Source organism: Rhinatrema bivittatum, chromosome 5 (genome assembly GCF_901001135.1).
Source record: "Rhinatrema bivittatum chromosome 5, aRhiBiv1.1, whole genome shotgun sequence".
Classification (NCBI taxonomy): domain Eukaryota; kingdom Metazoa; phylum Chordata; class Amphibia; order Gymnophiona; family Rhinatrematidae; genus Rhinatrema; species Rhinatrema bivittatum.
In genome coordinates this window covers 264,230,863-264,252,070 of record NC_042619.1, presented here as the reverse complement: position 1 = coordinate 264,252,070, position 21,208 = coordinate 264,230,863, and the positions used below count along the sequence as shown (strand labels likewise).

Below are 21,208 nucleotides of genomic sequence, written 5' to 3'. Positions count from 1 at the left end.
CCAAGAAGACCTGGTACGCAGACATGAGAAGACTGCTGGCAGGGAACCCACTACCCCTGCCGCCGCACAGAGACCTGCTCCAACAAGGCCCGATCCTTCACGAGGACCCGACTCAATTCTCGCTTACGGTCTAGCCATTGAGAGGGCTCGACTGAGGAAGAGCGGATACTCGGAGGCAGTAATAGATACTCTCCTCCGAGCACGCAAGTTCTCCACATCTCTAACGTACATAAGGATTTGGAGAGTCTTCAAGGCCTGGTGCGAAGACCACAACATCAAGCCACGCCCCTCCAGAGTTCCCGTGATCCTGGAATTCTTACAGAATGGGCTACAGCAGTGTCTGTCCCTCAATTCCATCAAGGTACAGATAGCAGCATTGTCATGCTATGGCTCCAGGAGCGAGGGCAACAGCATAGCCTCGTACCCGGATGTATCACGCTTCCTGAAAGGAGTCAAACACATTCGCCCACCTCTAAGATGGACGGTACCTCTGTGGAACCTCAACCTCGTCTTGGAGTTCCTAGCGGGATCCGCCTTCAGACCCCTCCGAGGCCTATCTCTCCGTCTGTTAACCTTAAAGACAGTGTTCTTGCTGGCCGTGTGTTCGGCCCGCCGCATCTCGGAGCTACAAGCACTGTCCTGCCGTGAACCGTTCTTCAGATTCACCCCGGGGTTCATCCAACTACGCACAGTTCCCTCCTTCCTCCCTAAAGTGGTCTCACACTTCCACCTCAATCAAACCATCGCACTACCAACGATGAACGGCGTGAAGAACTCGGGAAAAGACCGTAGCCTACGTCACCTCGACATCGGCAGACTCCTAGCCAGATATTTGGAAAGGTCGGAACCGGTACGAAAGACAGACCACCTTTTTGTCCTTCACAGCGGAAAGAGGCAAGGGGAAGCGGCCTTGCGGACAACCATTGCCCGCTGGATCAAAGAAGTCATTAAGGCGGCCTATGTAGAAGCAGGAAAACCACCACCTCTACAAGTCAAGGCCCATTCAACCAGAGCCTAGGCGGTGTCCTGGGCAGAGACTAGAATGCTGTCACCTGCGGACATCTGCAGAGCGGCAACGTGGTCCTCTATCCACACTTTCTCCAGATTCTACCGTCTGGACGTACAGGCTCAGGAGGACACGGCATTTGCAAGGACAATTCTAAGTGGACCCCGGGCAGCCTCCCACCCGATTCGGGAGTAGCTTTTATACATCCCATTGGTCCTGAGTCCGTCTGCTACACGCTAGGAAATGGAGAAATTACTTACCTGATAATTTCGTTTTCCTTAGTGTAGACAGATGGACTCAGCATCCCACCCTGGGCTGCCCTGAGGCACTGTGCCAATGAGTTACGGGTAAGCCATGTCTTTATTTACCTAAGACGTCCACCCTGCCCGGTGTCGACGCTTTCCGGTTGAGTACACTGGCGGTCTCCAGCTATAGTCAACCAATCAGTTCAAGTTAATCAAGTTTAATCGAGTTTAAACGTTCTAACAAGTTAGTTAAGTTTAACCATAATATGAAGTTAATCAGTCAGTCAGTCACATATATATCCACAATGCTTTTCAAGGAAGAATACTGAGGAGCTGCACTTCCTGCAGGGGTATGTGTACTAGGGCAGTGATGGCTAACCTATGACATGCGTGTCAGAGGTGACACCGAGATTTTTTGCTGACACACGCAGCCTTTCGTGGACTATCGGGAATTTTTTTTTAATCGGCTGTGCCGAGCCTTTAAAACTAGTTTTTTAGTAATGCCCCCGGGCGCAGCGACAGGCAGATAGGCAGGGCCACGGCCCGAAGAAAAAGATCACGTTTAAACGCGCTGATGTTCCTCCTCCTTCCTGCCTGTGCAGCCCCGGAACTAAACGTTGCCGGAGCCACGTGGGCTGGAAGGAGGTGAAGCATCGGTGTGTGCAGAAGAGGAGCAGCACTTGCGTTTATGGGCAGCCGCGAATCCCAAGTCGCAGCGGCCCGAGAAGAGGAAGAGGCCTGGTAGCAGGGCTGCTGCAGAGCCCATCCTGTGACTACCCGCGAAGAGGAGTCCCAGAGGTGAGAGAGAGGCTGAGGGTCTGTAGAGGGTGTGTGTGTGTGCGTGTATGAGATAAGTTGAGAGATTGTGTGTGAGAGTGAGGACTTGAATGTTTGCAGAGACAGCATGTGGGAGTGAGAGAGAGCCTGTGTGTGTGAGTCAGACAGCATGTGCCAGTGAGAGACTGTGTGTATGAATGATTGTATGAGAGAGAGCATGTGCCAGTGAGAGCCTGTGTGTGTGTATATGAGAGAGAAGAGCATGTGAGAATGAGAACCTGTGTGTTTGAGGGAAGAAGATGGAGAGAAAAGAAACAGAAAAAAAGACAATATAAAAGGAATTGGCAAAAAAAAATAAGAAAGGAAAGGTGGGGGGGAAAAAAAGCCTGTGACCAACCAATTAGAAAATGAAGATCAGACAGCAAAGGTAAAAAAACAAAATAAATTACTTTTTAGTGATTGGCACATGTAATCTTTGGGAATGTGCAAGAATAGCACTTTCTCTATGCGGATCTCACAATGTACGAGATCAGCATGGAGAAAATGGAAGCCCACGGGGCCTGCACAGAGGAGGCAGCAGAATGGGCATCAGTGTCAGTAGCAGCAATCGGCACCTCCCCAATAGCCATGCGGCAGCAGTGACAGTGGCAGCAGAGGAATGAGAGAGGTTCTGAGGTTGCTGGCAAAAGAGAGGGGGGTCTGCCTTTAGTGTGTGCATGTGAATGAATGGGACTCTGCATGGGGGTGTATGTGTGTGTGAATGCATGGGTGCCTGCATGAGAATGAATTGGTGCCTGCCTGGAGGATGGAGCGGGAGTGGTGTGAGAGTGACTGGGAGCCTGCCTGGGGTTGAGGGAGCCAGTGAGTGTGAGATCATGAGTGTGTATGAGAAAATCCAGGGGAGTGAGAGTTTGGTGGAGGGGGAGAGAGTGTTTTAATTGAAGATTTAGCCAATGAAATTCAGCAGAAAAAAGTCACTAAGCAGGTAAGGCAAATAATTATTTGTTTTTGCTTTATTAATAAATACAGAACATATATTAAAATTATAACTTTGTTATTAATATTAGAACATAAGAACATAAGAAAATGCCATACTGGGTCAGAACAAGGGTCCATCAAGCCCAGCATCCTGTTTCCAACAGTGGCCAATCCAGGCCATAAGAACCTGGCAAGTACCCAAAAACTAAGTCTATTCCTTGTAACCATTGCTAATGGCAGTGGCTATTCTCTAAGTGAACTTAATAGCAGGTAATGGACTTCTCCTCCAAGAACTTATCCAATCCTTTTTTAAACACAGCTATACTAACTGCACTAACCACATTCTCTGGCAACAAATTCCGGAGTTTAATTGTGCGTTGAGTAAAAAAGAACTTTCTCCGATTAGTTTTAAATGTGCCCCATGCTAACTTCATGGAGTGCCCCCTAGTCTTTCTACTATCCGAAAGAGTAAATAATCGATTCACATCTACCCGTTCTAGACCTCTCATGATTTTAAACACCTCTATCATATCCCCCCTCAGTCGTCTCTTCTCCAAGCTGAAAAGTCCTAACCTCTTTAGTCTTTCCTCATAGGGGAGTTGTTCCATTCCCCTTATCATTTTGGTAGCCCTTCTCTGTACCTTCTCCATCGCAATTATATCTTTTTTGAGATGCGGCAACCAGAATTGTACACAGTATTCAAGGTGCGGTCTCACCATGGAGTGATACAGAGGCATTATGACATTTTCCGTTTTATTAGAGCTACAAATATCACAAAATTATGGATTTTTCTAGAAGTGACACACCACCCGAGTTATGCTCTGTCTTTTTATGAATTTTGACACAGAGCGCAAAAGGTTAGCCATCACTGTACTAGGGGCTGACGTCAGATTGAAATCTGATCCGTCTCCAGCTGCTATCAGGAGTACACTATACCCATTGGTCCTGAGTCCATCTGTCTACACTAAGGAAAACGAAATTATCAGGTAAGTAATTTCTCCAGTTTGTTCTACTCCACTTGATTTCATCTATTTTTTTTTTCTCATTTCTTCCCTGTAGCTGATCACCTTTTATAAAAAAAAAACAAAACCCTTATTTTGACAAAAAGAAAGCTTGTCCATACCTGCTGACTACAGGTAAAAAAAGTGTGACATGGAAACTTGTAATGCTATTTTTCTACACCACTTTTGCTTTCCTCTAATTCTGCCTTTTTTTTTTCTCTTTCGTTTCTTCTCCCTGCAGAAGATCATCTCTGTAAGAAAGCCAGTCTATACCTACTGTTTCCGTCCTTGGCTGCTACACTACTAGATGGTTTTGATCTACTATGGCTACAGTAAAGAACTGGGCTAAATACAGTAAAGTACTGCAAAGCATGGGAAGAGGAACGTGAACTAAAAGCATGGATTCAGCCTGTTTTCAGCAATGAGAATAAGGCTACGTGCAAACTTTGCAAGTGTGACATTCGTGCACATCATGCAGACCTTCTGCAACATGCTAAAACAGAAACATGCAAAAAGCTAAGCTCCTTTGTCATCTATGCGACTCACAGACATTGGTGTTTCAATTTCACGTGTTTTGGGCTTTTTTTGGGCTTGTTTTTTTGGAAAAAAGTGCTTGTTCTTTCATGAAAACCTGGCAACCCTGATTGTAGCTGATGCTCTGGTGGGCGTGGCATTAAAAGGGGAGCGTTATTTCTACGCGTGCCAAAAAAAGGGGGTTTTTTTTGGTAGAAACGGGGGGTGGAATTTGCAAAAAAATAAATGCAATTATTTAGAGCTTTAACACGTATTATTAACATCGCCTGACTGCAGCTTTGAACCGCACCAGATAGTTACACAGCTCAAAGTAGCAGTCGGGACAGGCGGCAGAGGAGGAAGACGACTATGAGCTCGACGTAGGGCAAGGACCACCGCTATTTTGCCGCTGATCAATGTGGACAGGGCGAAGGGGGGACCTGTAGGAACTAAACGAAAGGGGGCAGGGACGTAACTTGGTTGACTTGATCCTCCCAACGAAAAAGGAATTTCGCAGATCCTGGAGTACTAGGCCGATGTTTCGTTTACATTTAGGATGAAGCAGAAGTGTGCTCGGGCTACTCTGCTGCTCTGGGGAAGACTTCTGTTCCTGATGAACTTTCAAATAGCCATATGTGTTGACAATGAGCAGACTGCCACATCAGTCCGAGGGGACTTGTACTAATAATAAGACCAACCTAAAACATGCGATAAATGGGAAATGGGGGTACTCCTATGCACCTGTGTAAAAACGGGCAAAACGATTTGTAAATGTGGGTAAATGAAAAAAATAAAATATTTAGTTGCAGTCTAACTTATTTAGATTTAGTTCACGCCTTTTATTAGTAGCTCATGAAGGGGTCTGAACGCTTCAACCTGACAAAGGACTTCATGTACCAGAATTCCCTGCTTCATGACGGGTTTACTTACAGTCTGCAATACAGCTGTAATTAGGACATTGAGAAACTCTGTCAGCACATTGCACATTTTCATTTTTTTGGCTTCGCTGTTCTTATTCTCTGATAAGCTTTCACTGCTGTAACCTAGATTAGAACAATGGATGTATTATGTGATGGGCTGTATTACTGCAGACTCGCGAATTCCTTTCCAGAACTGCAAGTCCCAGCAGCCTCTCCTGCAGAACATGGGAGAAGTTTCACGAAAGTTCCAGGGTGTCTAGGGAGGGGGTCAGTAGCCCCTTCAGCCGGAATATGCTTGCTCAGCAATGCTTAGAACGCATGTGTAAAAGATAAGAACTGTAAAGTGCATAAGAGTCGGCTCCTGAAGGGGAGGGGCATGCAGTTGTACTAAGCCTTTGTCTTAGCTGCATCTTGCTGGCAATAAAAGTCTATCTTTACGGATCAGTTGTCTGGACCTCCTTACTAACTAAAAGAGACTGTTACATTTGGCGAGCCTCAGCCAGGAGGTACCGGGGACGCTATTTTAGCCCCCCAGTTGGTCCAGGAGATTTTGTGGCGGAGTGATCCCCCAGACTTGCCTGGTGAGTGGCCACCGCTGAGTTCAGTGATCAGGTATCTGAGGGGGTCATTCCACGGAGATCCTCTGAGACCTTTGGGCTGGTGATCCGGGAAGAAGGCTTTCGTGACGATCGGAAGACCCCTGCAGGCGAGTATTATGGGAACAAGGGAATAGGTGAAGAATAGATAAGGAAATAACCGGTCCATCCCCGGCAGACCGAGGGGGCTTTGATCACACCCCACGCAGTGTGTTAGTAGGAATTACGTTCCGAAGACCACGCGCATAAAAAGGAGAAAATTATAAGTGAAGCATACGGTAGTGGGAATAAGTTTCTTGTTGTGTGAAAGAGAGTGAATGGCCTCGCAGTTCTAGGCCGGGCTGACCGCGTCCTAGTCGGGGCGATTGTGACCCTTTTGTGTCTGACGGATACGGACCCCTTACCTATCCGTCTTCCCTTCCCTCCTTTGTCTGTGAATTCTATCCTAATGGGAGGGGGCTATTCAACTCCGCTAAAAGCCATGACGGAGCACTATAGTGAAGTGTTTGATAGACGAAAATGTACAAAACCCGGAATGATTCAACGATGCACCCATAGGTGGCCCAGTTTGTGTGTAAATTGGCCTCCGGTAGGGACTTTCAATTTCCAAACGGCCACAAGGGTCCAGAATATAGTTATACGAGAAGGGAATCAGGGTTGTCCTGAAGATATACCGTACATAAGTGCTTGGATTGCAGTCATTGAGAATCCTCCGTCATGGACAAAGAAGTTAGTGGAGGGAGCCGCCCTCGTAATGGTGGCTCAGGCGCACAAAATGGGGAACTGGAAGTCCCCATTATTAATTAAGGATTGTAATGTATGTAACTGCTATCTGTGAATTGCAAGCACATGTACCAGGGATTTTTTTAATTGTTTTAATAGTTTTAAACCCTAATAAGAAGAGATTTTGGTTTACAGATGCTGCACAAGACTACTATACAACAAATTAATTTACAGTGTTAAGTTAAAATACTGATTTGATTACTGGAGAATGCATTTACTGGTGTTGAAGTTTAGAACTTGATGGCAGTTAAGGGTTAACGGCAGAGATAATTACAGGAGAGAGGAGGGGATCGAGCCAGAGAGAAAAAAAAAAAGGGGGTTGAGCCAAAGCATTATTGAAAGTTAGTTGATGGTGTGCGTATGTGAATAAAGATAGAATTGTGGTATGTCAATTACACGAAAGGAAGATTCCTTGGCATTTATAGGCTGTTTCACAGAAGTTGAAGTTTTTTTAGCTCAGAGTTTCTGCTGATTAAATTTATTCTCCAAGGTCCTTGCTAAAACTGTCTGTAATCTGACAAAGGATTGCTACTTGCAAAGAAATTCCAGAACCAAGGGTCCCTTACAAATCATTTAGTGCCTTATGATGCAGGCTATTTTTAAGACATTTTATAGCAGCAAATTCATTGTTACAGTACAAAAGTGTGATTGTGGAATGGTGGTGCATTCCACTGCGTGTCAGTACGTAGTGCATTCAATATGGCTGTGCGTTTCAATGCTGGCGTTGTTAATCAGAAGTTTTTAGTTTTCTCATATCTTCTATCCCAGTGTCCTCCCTATGCTTATCTTTCACTCGATACATCCACAGGTTAGTCAATTATTCTCTAATACCATGTTAATTATTGTTCGTACTTGTCTCCTATATATTATCTGTTATTTAAAAGTTACATTGGAATGCATGATAAAGTATGAACTCTCTTTTGCTGACGCAGTTTATTTTAAAGCTGTCTCTGGGAAAATTAGAGGAGAAATGATTAAGAATGGGACCTTTGTTAAAGCTTTGTTAAATATGCAGGGCATAGCAAGCGGCAAGATAGGACAGCTGCAGTTCTGACTGTGGGAATTACAGGATACCGTTTGTAAAAAAAAAACAAAACACAGAGAAAACAAAGACTTAATATTAAAAATTTTGATTCAGTGGCAGGCGCAAGATAAGGATTATTGGAAGTTGTAGGCAAGAGAAGGGGCCACTATGCAAGATTAGGAACAAGAGCAAATATGAGTCAGCCCAAATGATAAAGTAGTAGCCCCCACACACACACACATATATATATATATATATATATATATATATATATATATATATATATATATATATATATATATATAGCAATTATGTTCTTTTACCACTGGTGGGGGCTGGGCTCTGGCTATTACCATATGTTCTTAGTGTTTGCAATGTAATTGATACAAGGCTTCCAAGGGTTTGATCATCACTCCTGCACACCTAAAGCGCCCCCCCCTGGATCCTTGCCTGCAGATCCAGGTTGACTTTATTGAATTAACCCAATGCCAAACTTACAAGTATGAAGGAAGCAATGTTTTGCAGCTTCTCAGCCTCGTCAGAACTGATTTGCCTCCAGGCGCAGGTCACCTATTCAATTTCCAGATGGACTGTGATCTTTTCATCGTATTTTGAGATGTATGGGAACAGGGATCAGGAAGAGAAGAAAAGGGCCCGTCCCTGCAACCAGGAACTTAATAATAGAGACCCGACATCCGAAAGAAGCTGCAGAAGGCCGAAGGCTTTGAGGGCATGAGCCTCAGCCAGTTAAAAGCTATAGCAGACCAGGTATGTGGAAATAGAGAAGTGGAAGAGAAAAGAGAGAAGCAAGTAGAGACATGAAGGAGAAAGTGACTGTTAGCCGCCGCTCTCGAGGACACGCGGACGGGAAGGAGCCAAGACAATGGCAGACCGCGAAGAGGAGGGGGAACAAGACCCCCCCCTTTGGGAAAGAATCGGTGTGCGTACTGCAAAAATGAAGGCCATTGGAAGAGAGACTGTGAAGAATGGCAAAAGAAATACAGGAGCCCTGCAGTGAATACTAACGACAAAAATGGACCTGCACCGACACAAAGGGGCCGAGGAGGAAGGAGATCGGACAACCCCCACTGGCAGATGGCGGGGGAGGCGACAAAGAGACGGTTACACTCAGGGTAAGTTACATTTAGATAGAGCAGGTATTTCCCTCTCCCCAGAATGTTTACAATCAGGCAATTCTGTATTTAAATAAGGTGGTGCACTAATAAGAAGGTGCTAGGGACAACAGCGCGTCCCTACCACCTCCTTATTAGCAGTAGAGGTGGCTGTCAGCGGGTCCAACAACCGACGCTCTGTGTTACCAGCGTTGGTTTTCAAACCTGAAGACAGCCACTGGTTAGGAAAACGGACACCGGTAAAATTGAGCATCCGGTTTGCTAACCGGGCAGGGTTTTTTTACGTTTTGATTCATCCGACTTAATATCGCTAGGATATTAAGTCGGAGTGTGCAACTTTACCGGGTTGATCAGAAATTAACGCCTGCCCTTGGGTAGGCATTAATTTCTGAGTGTAAAATGTGCGGCTTAGCCGTACATTTTACTTTCAGTATCCCGGGGACTAACTAATAGCCTCATCAACATGCATTTGCATGTGATGAGTGGTATTAGATTTCGAGGTGGGGGTTGGTTGCATGTTTTTGACCAGCTAAACCCCTTACTGTGTAAGGGATACTAGACGCACATCGAAAACACACGGCCAATTGCAGGTTAAATGATGCACTCGGCCAAGCCCACCCCGCTGTATTGGCCTGAATCTGATGCACCAATGTAAATAAGGTACATTCCCTGTACGTACCAGGATCAGTCCAGACGGTGGGTTATGTCCCCCGTCCAGCAGATGGAGTCAGACTAAAAACTTCTGAGGGAGCTGCCACATAAGCCCGCATCCCTGCTCTCATTGCTCAGTATCTTTCTGACTCCGGCAGATAGGAGCAGGGAACAGCAGTTCCCCATTACATGGGCTTAGTGGGTTCTTTTTCCACAACTAGGCTTTTGTTATCTTTTACTCATGGCTTTGAGGGATCAAGTTAATTTAAAAAAAAAAAAAAAAAGGTAGGCTGTCTCCTGATTAGGGGAGCCTTGCGGCAGAGTGCACTTGCTGGCAGGTCTGGGGTGTTTTCCTCTTTTCCTGTTTTCTCCTAGTCCCTAGGGCATGGCTGGGTAAGTGCGTTGTTCAAATTTTCTTTTTTGCTTTATTGGTTTCAGGTTCGCCTGTCCTGTGCGCCAGACCGCCGGGGTGAAAGCTAGTGGTGCTAGCCTCTCCCCCTTTCTCCCCCCCCCCCCCCCCCCCCCCAACCTTCTTGGCAGCTTGCCGACCCGCGGCCCCGCGATGCCCATTCCCCGGGGCCGCTGCCCGCCGGGAGGTCCCATTCCCCGGCGGTGCCCTCGGATCCAGGGTCGGAGGGGCAGCTGGGGAGGGTCATTGGCTTGGGATCGGCCAGCACTGAACTTTCCCGCGCTCCGTCTCCTCCCTCCTCCCCCCTCCCACCAAGGAATGCCGAGAGCGTCTTCCTGCGCGGCCTGTGGACGGCCCGGAGGCCGGATTTCGAGGGAGGGCCTATGTACAGCCTGTCTCCCTGGTGGGGAGACCCGCTCACACCAGGAGGATGCCGCCGGAGCATGTGGACCCGAATGCGAGGGACGGCAGCGGCAGGCCCCGTTCCCCCGGATGGCGGGAACGGCGGCCATCTTGGATCGGGACCCGACTACCACCGGATCTTCGGATGAAGACGCAGAGGCCCCATTTCCGGCCCTGCCACCTGTTTTGGCTCCGGTGGGGGCACCGGAGATGCAGTCCCAGCCGAGGGAGGCTGCGAGCCCCTCCCCTTCAGGTCCTCCTGCTTTTTCCTCAGAATTTTTAGTGCTTGTGCACAATGCTTTTCTGCAGAGGAGGACACAGCCATGGGATGTCGCCCTGGGACCCCCACCGCCCAAACTTACACGAATGGGAGCTCCCCCTGGGGAGCACCGATGCCTGATCTGCGCCACCCGGGAGGAGGGGTGGCTGGCACATCCAGGGATCCCCCTGGCCCATCCAGAGTTCCACCCAGAATGCACTCGCCTGTCCCTGGGGGGGACCCGGTCCCAGACCCAGCCGGGGACGACCCCTTGTTGGCGTTGGTGGCCCAGATGGAAGGGGACGACCCTCGGGTACTCCACATTTTCCAACGCGATGAACTGGCTGACCTGATTCCGCATATTCTCCAGGAGCTGGATATAGACCCACCCCTGGAGCCTCCACGCCCTGTTCCCACGGTAAAAGAGGGGGACCCTGTCCTGGCGGGGCTCCGGCCGCTGGCGAGAGCTATTCCTACACGTCCCACCTCTCTCCAATTGCTCTCGAGGGAATGGGATTCCCCCAAAGCCTCTCTGAAGGTCAGCAGAGCAATGGGAAAACTATATCCCCTCCCGGAGGACTTCCTGCAGATACTCAAGGTCCCGACGGTGGACTCTGCGGTGTCGGCGGTCACCAAAGGGACCACCATCCCGGTAACGGGGGTACATCGCTGAGGGACCTGCAAGATAGGAAGCTAGAGGTCTACCTCAAGAGGGTATTTGAAGTGTCAGCACTGGGAGTGCGGGCGGCCATCTGTAGCTCACTGGCGCAAAGGGCGGGCCTGCGCTGGGTCCACCAGCTCCTAACCTCTCAGGAGCTGCCCCCGGAGGAGGTCCTCCAGGCGGACAGGTTGGAGGCTGTGATTGACTACGGGGCTGACGCTTTGATGATCTCCTGCGAGTCCTGGCCAGGACAATGGTGGCCGAGGTCTCAGCACGCCGGCTTCTTTTGGCTCCGAAACTGGTCGGCAGATTCCTCCTCGAAGATGCGTCTGGGATCGTTACTTTTCAAAGGCAAGTTCCTTTTTGGTGAAGATCTGGATCAGATCATCAAGTCCCTGGGGGAGAATGCGGTTCATAGACTCCCGGAAGATAGGCCACGGTCAACGAGATCCTTCCACTCCACCAGAAGTCTATTTCGCATGCAACGTCGCTTCCGCAATACCAGACAACAGAACCCCCAGACTCTGTCCTCTCGCTCCAATTCCTGGAACCGGCCGTTTCGCGGGCGCAGACCTGGCAAGGACAGTTTTGGCACACAGTGTGTTCTCCGATGCCACGCCGGCTCACACGGCAATCCCCAGGATCGGGGGTCGGATCTCTCTCTTCTACCAGGAATGGGTCCACATCACGTCGGATCAGTGGGTCCTAGATATTCTAAGGCACGGCTACGCATTGGACTTTGTACGAACCCCAAGAGACAGGTTTCTCTTCTCCCCTTGTGGTTCTCTCCAAAAGCAGATCGCTGTGCAACAGACTCTAGATCGCCTTCTCGCCCTGGGGACTATCCTTCGAAGTCGGCCGGGCTATTACTCCATCTTTTTTGTGGTACCCAAAAAGGAGGGCACTTTCCGGCCAATCCTGGATCTCAAATCGGTGAACAAATCTCTCCACGTTCCACGTTTCAGGATGGAGACTCTCTGATCAATGCTGGCAGCAGTACATCACAGAGAGCTTCTAGCCTCCCTGGACCTCACGGAGGCGTATCTATACATTCCGATTTTCAAGCCGCATCAACGATTTCTCCTTTTCAGGATCCTCGGTGGCTGCCCTCCGTCGGGAGGGAATCCTAGTGCACCCCTACTTAGACGACTGGCTCATTCGGGCAAAATCATTGAGCCAAGGCCACTGGGCGGTCGGCAGAGTGGTACAGCTGCTGCAGTCCCGTGGAGGGGTCATCAACTATGTCAAGAGCAGCCTCGTCCCGTCCCAGTCGCTGGATTTCCTGGGAGCAAGGTTCGACACAAAGGAGGGCAAGGTGCTTCTCACTCTGGAGAGAGCTCAAACTTTGCGAGTTCAGATGCAGCGTTTCTCTTCTCTCTCTGGGCCCGCAGCTTGGGATTACCTGCAAGTCCTGGGCTCCATGGTGACCACTATCGATCTAGTACCCTGGGCCTTTGCGCATACGCGTCCGCTCCAGAGAGCTCTATTGTCCCGCTGACTACCGGTGTCACGGGGTTTCCAGGCGCTCCTGCCAATTCAACGTTTCGCTGTAGAAAGCTTCCTCTGGTGGCTGGACCCTTGTCACTTAGCCCAGGGAATATCCCTGGATGTTCCGAACTGGGTAGTGGTAACCACGGACGCCAGTCTCTCCGGCTGGGGAGCAATATGCGAGTCCAGCTCGCAGCAGGGATGGTGGACTAAAGACCAGGCGCGATGGCCAATCAACCTTCTGGAGACCAGGGTGGTCCGGTTGGCTTTGCAGAACTTCCTTCCCCTCGTTCGCCATCGGGCAGTCAGGATCCTCTCTGACAACGCGACCACGGTGGCCTACATAAATCGCCAGGGAGGCACGCAGAGCCGTCAGGTCTCGCTGGAAGTGGACCGGTTGAGGCAGTGGGCGGAATGCCACCTACTTCGTCTAGCGGTCTTCCACATTGCAGGGGTGGACAACGTGCAGGCGGATTTTTTTGAGCCGACAGCGTCTAGACCCCGGGGAATGGGAGCTCTCGGAGGAGGCGATGCGCCTCATAGTGCAGCATTGGGGGATTCCGCACCTGGACCTCATTGCAGAGGCCCCTCGATTCTTCAGCCACAGAAGAGAACGCAGCGCGGAGGGAGTCGATGCCCTGGTACTGCTGTGGCCCCGTCTGCTCCTCTTCGCCTTCCCTCCGTGGCCACTGTTTGGCAAGGTGCGGAGAAGAATAGAGGACCACCAGAGTGCGCAAGTCTTCTACTTCAGTTGCCTATGTCCAGGTGTGCAAGGTGTTCAAAGCCTGGTGCTCGACGCGCTCTATACAATCGACTCATGCCTCGGTAGCTCAGATCCTCTCATTCTTGCAGGACGGTTTGGATAAGGGTTTGGCCTACAACTCTCTGCCTTGGGAGCCCTCCTTCGCCGAGGGGATGAGTCCCTCCTTTCTTCGCATCCAGATGTTGTCCGTTCTCTTAAGGGGGTGAAGCGTTTGAAACCACCACGACAGGCTCCTTGTGTTACGGGCGCGTCCGCCACGCCGCTGACGGGCCGAGGGTTTGGGCGCCCTCGGGTACAATCGTAGGCGCGAGGAGCACGGCCGTCTCTAAAGCAGGTGGTGTGAGCCCTTTGGCCACGGCGAGAGCTAGGGAGGAGCCCCAGCCACACCGTGGGAGGTGAGCCGGTGCTGGCATAGTGAGCCAGGCGGGTACTGAAGCAGGGGTTAAGGAGCAGAGTCTGACCCTCAGCCGGACCTGCATGCCCATGACAACCAGCAACGCAATGTTGGTTGATGAACGGTCTTCCAACTGTTCCAAGCCCTTTCGGACCTGCCACTGGGTAACGGCAAAAGGCGGCAGGCCGGACAGAGGGCGAGGGCAGACAGAGTCCTTAGTACATGGAAGACATCTTAGATGAAGACTAGTGCAGACATCAGAGGCAAGGGCTGGTGCAGAGACATCCGAGGCAAAGGCCAATGCAGAGACATCAGAGGCAAGGGCTGGTACAAAGACATCAGAGGCAAGGGCTGGTGCAGAGACATCAGAAGCAAGGGCTGGTAGGAAGACATGGGCACTGTCCCTCAGGGCGCCCTACTCAGCCCACCCGCGGGACTGAGTCGCAGACCACCCTGTCCCATACGCGCCCTAACCAGCCCAGGAAGGCTGGTCGCGGACCACGCTGAGAACAGGAGAGTGCAGGAAAGATCCAGGCGAGAAGGAACTCCGATGCCGGGACCAATGACATCCGAAGCCCCATCGGCTGGCAGGAAGGGAAGCTCCAGAGCACAGGGACAAATCCCTCCTGTTGGCCATTCCGGGGCCCAACAGGACAGAAGGCTCAGGAGCCAGACGAAGACATAGGGCAGAACAACCGGAACTGGATCAGGAAACATCAGGAGCAGACATCAAGGCAGAGACAGGACAAGGAGCCATCAAAGCAAGGCAGACCACGGAGGACATGGATCAGCAGACAGGACACAGCAATGTGTAAAGCTAATCCGAAGGCAGACATCAGGACTGGAAACAAGGAACAAGAAGACACTGAACACGAAGCCATCAAGACACAGGCGACCATGGTGGACCTGGATCAGCAGACAGAACACAGCAATGTGCAAGCTAATCCGAAGGCAAGTAAGAAGTGAAATGAGAGTCCTTTTATACTGCAGGTTGTGGGCAACTCCCTGGGAGGAGTTTACCTGGACCGCCCCTTGCTGGCCCTATAACTGAGACGGAGAGCTGCGGGCCGGCCCCTAGGGAGAAGGGCGTGGCCGAACAGGAAGTCCAAACGTAGCTAAGCAAGCCACAGGCAGGCCTCAGGAACAGGCCTCCCAGGCCCTGGAGTGAGTCCTGGATGGTGCACAGGCGAGGCCCTGGCTTCGGAGCGGCCTCCGGAGGGAAGGTAAGATACCTCCTGTAGCGCAGCAACAGGGGGGATCGTAACACCTTGTCCCTCTTGGAGTCTCAACTTGGTGCTCAGGATCCTCGGGGGAACCCCCTTCAAGCCCCTACGGTCCGCCGATCTCAAGGTTTTCACCCTCAAGACAATCTTCCTGATGGCCATTGCGTCGGCTCGGCGTGTGTCTGAACTCCAGGCATTATCCTGCAGGGACCCGTATCTACGATTCATCGACTTGGGGGTTAGTTGGCGCACAGTGTCCTCATTCCTTCCCAAGGTGGTTTCCACCTTTCATCTAAATCAGAAGGTGGAACTTCCTTCCTTTTCTTCGGCTGACACTCGAGTCCATCGAAAGCTGGACGTTAAGCGCTGTCTGATGCGCTACATGGAGGCTACCAATGACTTCCGTCTTGCGGGTCATCTATTTGTTCTTTGGTCCGGACCAAAGAAGGGGTTTATGGCTTCCAAGACGACCATTGCCTGTTGGCGGAAGGAGGCCATCGTGTCTGCTTATATTGGCGCGGGGAAGAAGCCTCCAATGGGAGTTAAGGCCCACTCACTTCGTTCTCAAGCCACGTCGTGGGCGGAAAGTCTTTCGGTCTCCTCACAGGAAATTTGCATAGCGGCCACTTGGAAGTCGCTCCACACCTTTGCTCGACACTACCGCCTGGACGTCCGGGCGCCGGCATTTGGTTCTTTTGGTAACAAGGTCATTCGAGCAAGCCTATCTACGGCCCACCCTCAGTAGGGAAGCTTTGGTACATCCCACCGTCTGGACTGATCCTGGTACGTACAGGGAAAAGAAAATTATTCCTTACCTGCTAATTTTCGTTCCTGTAGTACCAAGGATCAGTCCAGATGCCCTGTCGTGGATTTTCCATGCTAATCTTATGCATGTACCTATAATATGGTTAGCACAGAAAAAACGCATGCACAGACCAGTTCAAAAACCCACAGCGGGTTTTGCGCAAGTGCATGCAAATTGCATGTAGAGGGGGCAATTATCTAGTCACTTGACATGCAGGGAGCAGTGTTAGCAGAGATATCAGTTAGTATGGGTTTTTTAAAGCAGTTTTTTAGTGCCTGGGTCAGGGCAGGAGTTAAGTGAAAGCGCCTGTCTGGAGGCCTTTTTACTCCATTGCTGGCATTAGTGTGATGGTGTGTCTATGCAGCCTTTTCCTCACCAGACATGTGGGGCTTGCTGATTGTGATTGTTCCTAACGCTTTGGCAGGTTTTGGTCCCAGTGATGATGCAGCTCTGGCCGGTGTCAGCATGTTTGTCTATAGCCCGTGGAGGATGCCAGTCCATCTGTCCTGGCTCCTGCTCTCTCTCAGCAGGGAAGATCCATGCCAAGTGGCTCCGGGAGCCTGGCAAGGAAAAGGCTGCGTGGACTCAGAACCGCACTCATGCCAGCAATGGAATAAAAGGTCCAAAGTGGCAGGAGCTGAAACTATTTATTTTTGAATAGTAGTAACTTCAAATAATTAGAAATAAGTCTGCAACATTTTTCCATTACTGCCTATTTTAGTGCCTGTTTTGTTCTTGAGGCTTTATGCATTGGGGCTTTTATGTGAGTATTGGCGTGTTCGTTTGATCTTGTGTGTTTTTTTTGCATATATCATTTGCATTCTGTTCTCTTATTACATCCCGTGGGGCTGCCTGTTCTTGCCACAGATGCTAAAAAAAAATACATGCAGAAAAATAGCGCCGATTTCAGCATGGGTCTTATTACATTGGCCTCAACATGCGCAGAAAACACACAGCGTGTTTTCTGTGCATAAAGGGACAGGGAAAGTGGCTTTGCGTCTTCCCAGTGCTTTCTTTTCCTATAACCCAAGATCTTTTTCTCTCCCTATACATGCCTTCCACCTCCCCCTTTGAGTAAAATTTGTGCTCAGCCTATACAAAAGGCTGAGCGCACATTTTAACTCCAGTCTGTGCACTTTTTTTTTCAAGGCTCAATGCATTAACACCATTTGCTTACCATTGGAAGTTAATTTTTTTTCAGCATACAGGGTTATCACCTACATTATTACATTGGGCCCCAAGGCCAAATTCATCATTCCACTATAAATATAGTGGAATGATGATCTGTGAAGAAAAAAGGGGCAGGAGGGCGAAAGTGTGTAGCCAGCGGCATCATGGCGGTGCGTTTTCACCACCATGATTGCAGCCGCACTGCACTCTGTCGCCCCCATAATGCCAACAGAAAAGGTGGTATTAAAACCAGTGCTACTGCCAGCGATAATGTCTGAAACATTATCACCCGCAGCGGTACCACCACATCATTATCCTTAACCCAGCCCAAACTCCTCCCTAACTCCACACCTTTCCCTCATTTTAATTTTAGCGTCACAATGTGTTAGGGCGTTTTAAAGTACGACGCCCTAAGTTTGTACCAGAGGCAATGAAGATGAAAGTGAGTTGCTCTAGGTCACAAGAAGCATAGGAAAATTAGTTCTTACCTGTTAATTTTTGTTCCTGTAGTACCACGGATCAGTCCAGACAGTGGGTTGAGCCTCCTTTCCAGCAGGTGGAGACAGACTAAAACTTGCAGGATGCCCTATATCAGGACAGAGCCTATCCGCTAACCCTTCAGTATAACGTATGTCAAAGCATAAAACAATACACCCAAGAATAGGATCAAGCAAGTAACCAAAAAGCTCAACGGAGCAACCATAGATTAATGTAGAAGCATGGTATACCTATACGCTCTTGCATAAACTTGGCATAAAATAACCACCAAGGCTTCCGGTGTAAATGCTCAGTAATCTTGCACCAAGGAAAATATGAAAATCTGCAGACCTGCAAGAAAACAAGCTTTGAGAGGACAGAAGACAGACAGGGAAGGGCGACTGGACTGATCCGTGGTACTACAGGAACGAAAATTAACAGGTAAGAACTAATTTTCCTTTCCTGTATGTACCCGGATCAGTCCAGACAGTGGGATGTACCAAAGCTTCCCTAAACTGGGTGGGACCGAGACAGTCCCGCTCCAAGCACTTGCCACCCAAATGAACCGAACACCGGAGCGTGCACATCCAGACGGTAGTGCCGAGCAAAAGTGTGCAGAGATGTCCAAGTGGCAGCCCTGCAGATCTCCTGCGGGGAGACAGATTGATTCTCCGCCCACGAAGTAGCCTGAGAACGCAGAGAATGGGCCTTCAGACCCTCAGGAAGCGGACAACCTTGACAAAGATACGCCGAGGAAATGGCTTCCTTCAACCACCGCGCAATCGTGGTCTTAGAAGCCTGCTTACCGCGGTTGGGACCACTCCAAAGGACGAAGAGATGGTCCGATACCCAGAAGTTATTGGTGACCTGGAGATAGCGAAGCAAGACTCATTTTAAATCTAGCCGACGAAGGTCGCCACCCGCTGTACCTGCGATCTCCTCCGGAGAGAACGCTGGGAGTTCGACCGACTGGTTGACATGAAAAGCGGAGACAACCTTAGGCAAAAAGGAAGGAACCGTCCTGAGAGAAACCCCAGAATCGGAGAAACGCAAGAAGGGCTCCCGACAGGACAGCGCCTGAAGCTCGGAAATACGGCGAGCAGAGGAAATAGAGACCAGAAAGACAGTCTTTAGAGTAAGATCCTTGAGCGTAGTGTGGCGAAGAGGCTCGAAGGGAGCCGCACAGAGAGCACGAAGGACTAGGTTGAGACTCCACAATGGACACGTGGCCCGAGAGGGGGGGGCGGAGGTGTCTATCGCCCCTCAGGAAACGAATCACGTCAGGGTGAGCAGCTAAGGCATGACCGTCCACCCGACCCAGGAGAGAGCTGAGAGCCGAGACTTGAACGTGTAGAGAACTGAAGAAGAGGCCCTTAGAGAGACCCTTCTGAAGAAAAGGAAGAATCAAAGGAATCTAGGCGGAGCGCGCAGGGACACCCACCTCCGGACACACGGACTCAAAAACTTTCCAGATGCGCACATAGGACAGAGAAGTCGACTGCTTCCGGGCTTGCAGCAGGGTGGAGATGACCTCCTCCCTATAACCTTTGCGCCTCAGGCGACGCCGTTCAAAAGCCAGGCCGCAAGACAGAAGCGATCGGCCTGGTCGAAAAATACAGCAGAGAACCGAAGGGGAGATGCTGCACCTGCTGGAGGCAGACGAATACTGAAGGGTTAGAGGATAGGCTCTGTCCTGATATAGGGCATCCTGCAAGTTTTAGTCTGTCTCCACCTGCTGGAAAGGAGGCTCAACCCACTGTCTGGACTGATCCAGGTACGTACAGGAACAGAGGGATTTAATCCTGCTCTAGGCCTGCTGTTCTAACTGCTAGGCTACTCCTATTTGCAAAATTGCTGACAAATCAAAGTAGAATCACAGTAAGCGGGATCATTAAAGAATTGAAATATTTGACAAAGGTGGGCACAGAAATATTAGCTACTACATTTTGTGGTCTTTCATTAAGTTTTAGAAATTGGCCATTTTTCCACTCAGTTATTAGTGTTTGTTATTAAAAAAAACAAAACAAAAACCCCCCCACAGTTTTCAAAGCCATTTACCTAAGTAAATTAGCCTGTCTGAAAATTACCCTTCTCAGCCTGGCTAAAACTACACAAGTCTGTTTGCAGCCTGAAGAAAAAGCAGGTGCAAATATATACAGATATTTTTTAAACTTCTAAGAAATTTTCAAAAAGACTCTACAATGAGTTATTCAAAACTGCTCTCCTTTGGAAGCAGCAATACTACCAGCTAGATTACTGAAAATAGCAACGTCTGTTTCTTGCCTCTATTGCTGATTCTTTTCGGTTTTGTATTCAAGTCAACTGAATACTTTACAAAAATAATTTGTTGTACTGCAGCTTTAACTCTCACTGAAGCATGAATTACTAGGATATATTTAGATATTCACACAATGCACAAACTACAGATGTGAAATGTTGATAAAAGATGCTATTTAGGAGATTTTTAGGTAATAGATTTTAGCTTGTCTGCTAGATGCAATATTAATAAACCAGTATGAACGAGACAAAAAAAGGTGCATGTCATTACCTATACCATTTCCAAAATTTGTTAAAATGAGTGCCATGGAGGTCAGTATGGCTATACTGGAATCACAGGGCATTAAATTAAGATATTTCTCCTCCCCCCCCCCCCCCCCCCCCATATACTAAGAACAGGAAAGCGTCCTCTTTGGAAAGACCATAAAACCCCTCCTCCCTTACAAAAGAAAATCTGCTATGGAGCAAATCAAATCTTTATTTGTTATTGTGTAAGAGTATTTTTTTTTGTTTTTATATATTCAATAAAAGCAATTTTGTAAACTAACAATAAAAAAGTGGCATCTGTGATTTTTGAAATCCTCTTCAACAAAAGTAGAAAGGAGAAAAAAAGATTGAATTACAACATTGATAACAAAGTGCAAGTTTTTAAAACAGAACAATGAAAAATTTAAAACACAAAGTCAAAAGATAACAACCACGTAAAACCATATTCAGAGGTGATGTGTAAATTTTCTAGTGTAAATCAGTAGTCAATTTTTTGTGTGTTCTGGGTTAAAGGTTAGCACATTCATGAACATTGTGGCATGCTAGGTAAAAATGCATGCAAGTAAGCTAGAACAATAAAAAGGCACTTTTAAAAAAAAAATAATTTCAAATATTTAACTTACTCATTCACAGATTTAAATAAAATAAAGCAGGCCTTCCTCTTTACAAATTGACAATTCATTACATGATATTTATTCCTACAATGAATCACTTCAGTAAGTTGGAATAAAAGACTGGTACTCCTATGTTTCCTTTTTTACACAGATAGGCTGCTTAGAAAAGTTAGACTCCATGGAGGAAGAAAAATCTAGAACATAAGATTCCCAATACCTCTAAATAAATCAACCCAGTGGATTCCTTCTTTAAAGCAGCAACTATACTTACAGGCACCCACAGCAACTATTTTCAAGCATATTATTACAGGACTATAGATAATATATATATATATGTATATACACACATAGGTAGCAAAAAACTCCAGCAGT

At 48.6% G+C, this 21,208-nt stretch overlaps 1 long non-coding RNA gene across 1 annotated transcript; it reads left to right on the top strand.

Moving 5' to 3' along the window:
• The first annotated feature begins 3,931 nt into the window (after positions 1-3,931).
• On the top strand, positions 3,932-5,338 carry LOC115092718. The gene is made up of 2 exons (XR_003857058.1): positions 3,932-3,992; positions 4,249-5,338. It is a non-coding gene; the product is annotated as an uncharacterized LOC115092718 (long non-coding RNA).
• The last annotated feature ends 15,870 nt before the right edge of the window (positions 5,339-21,208 follow it).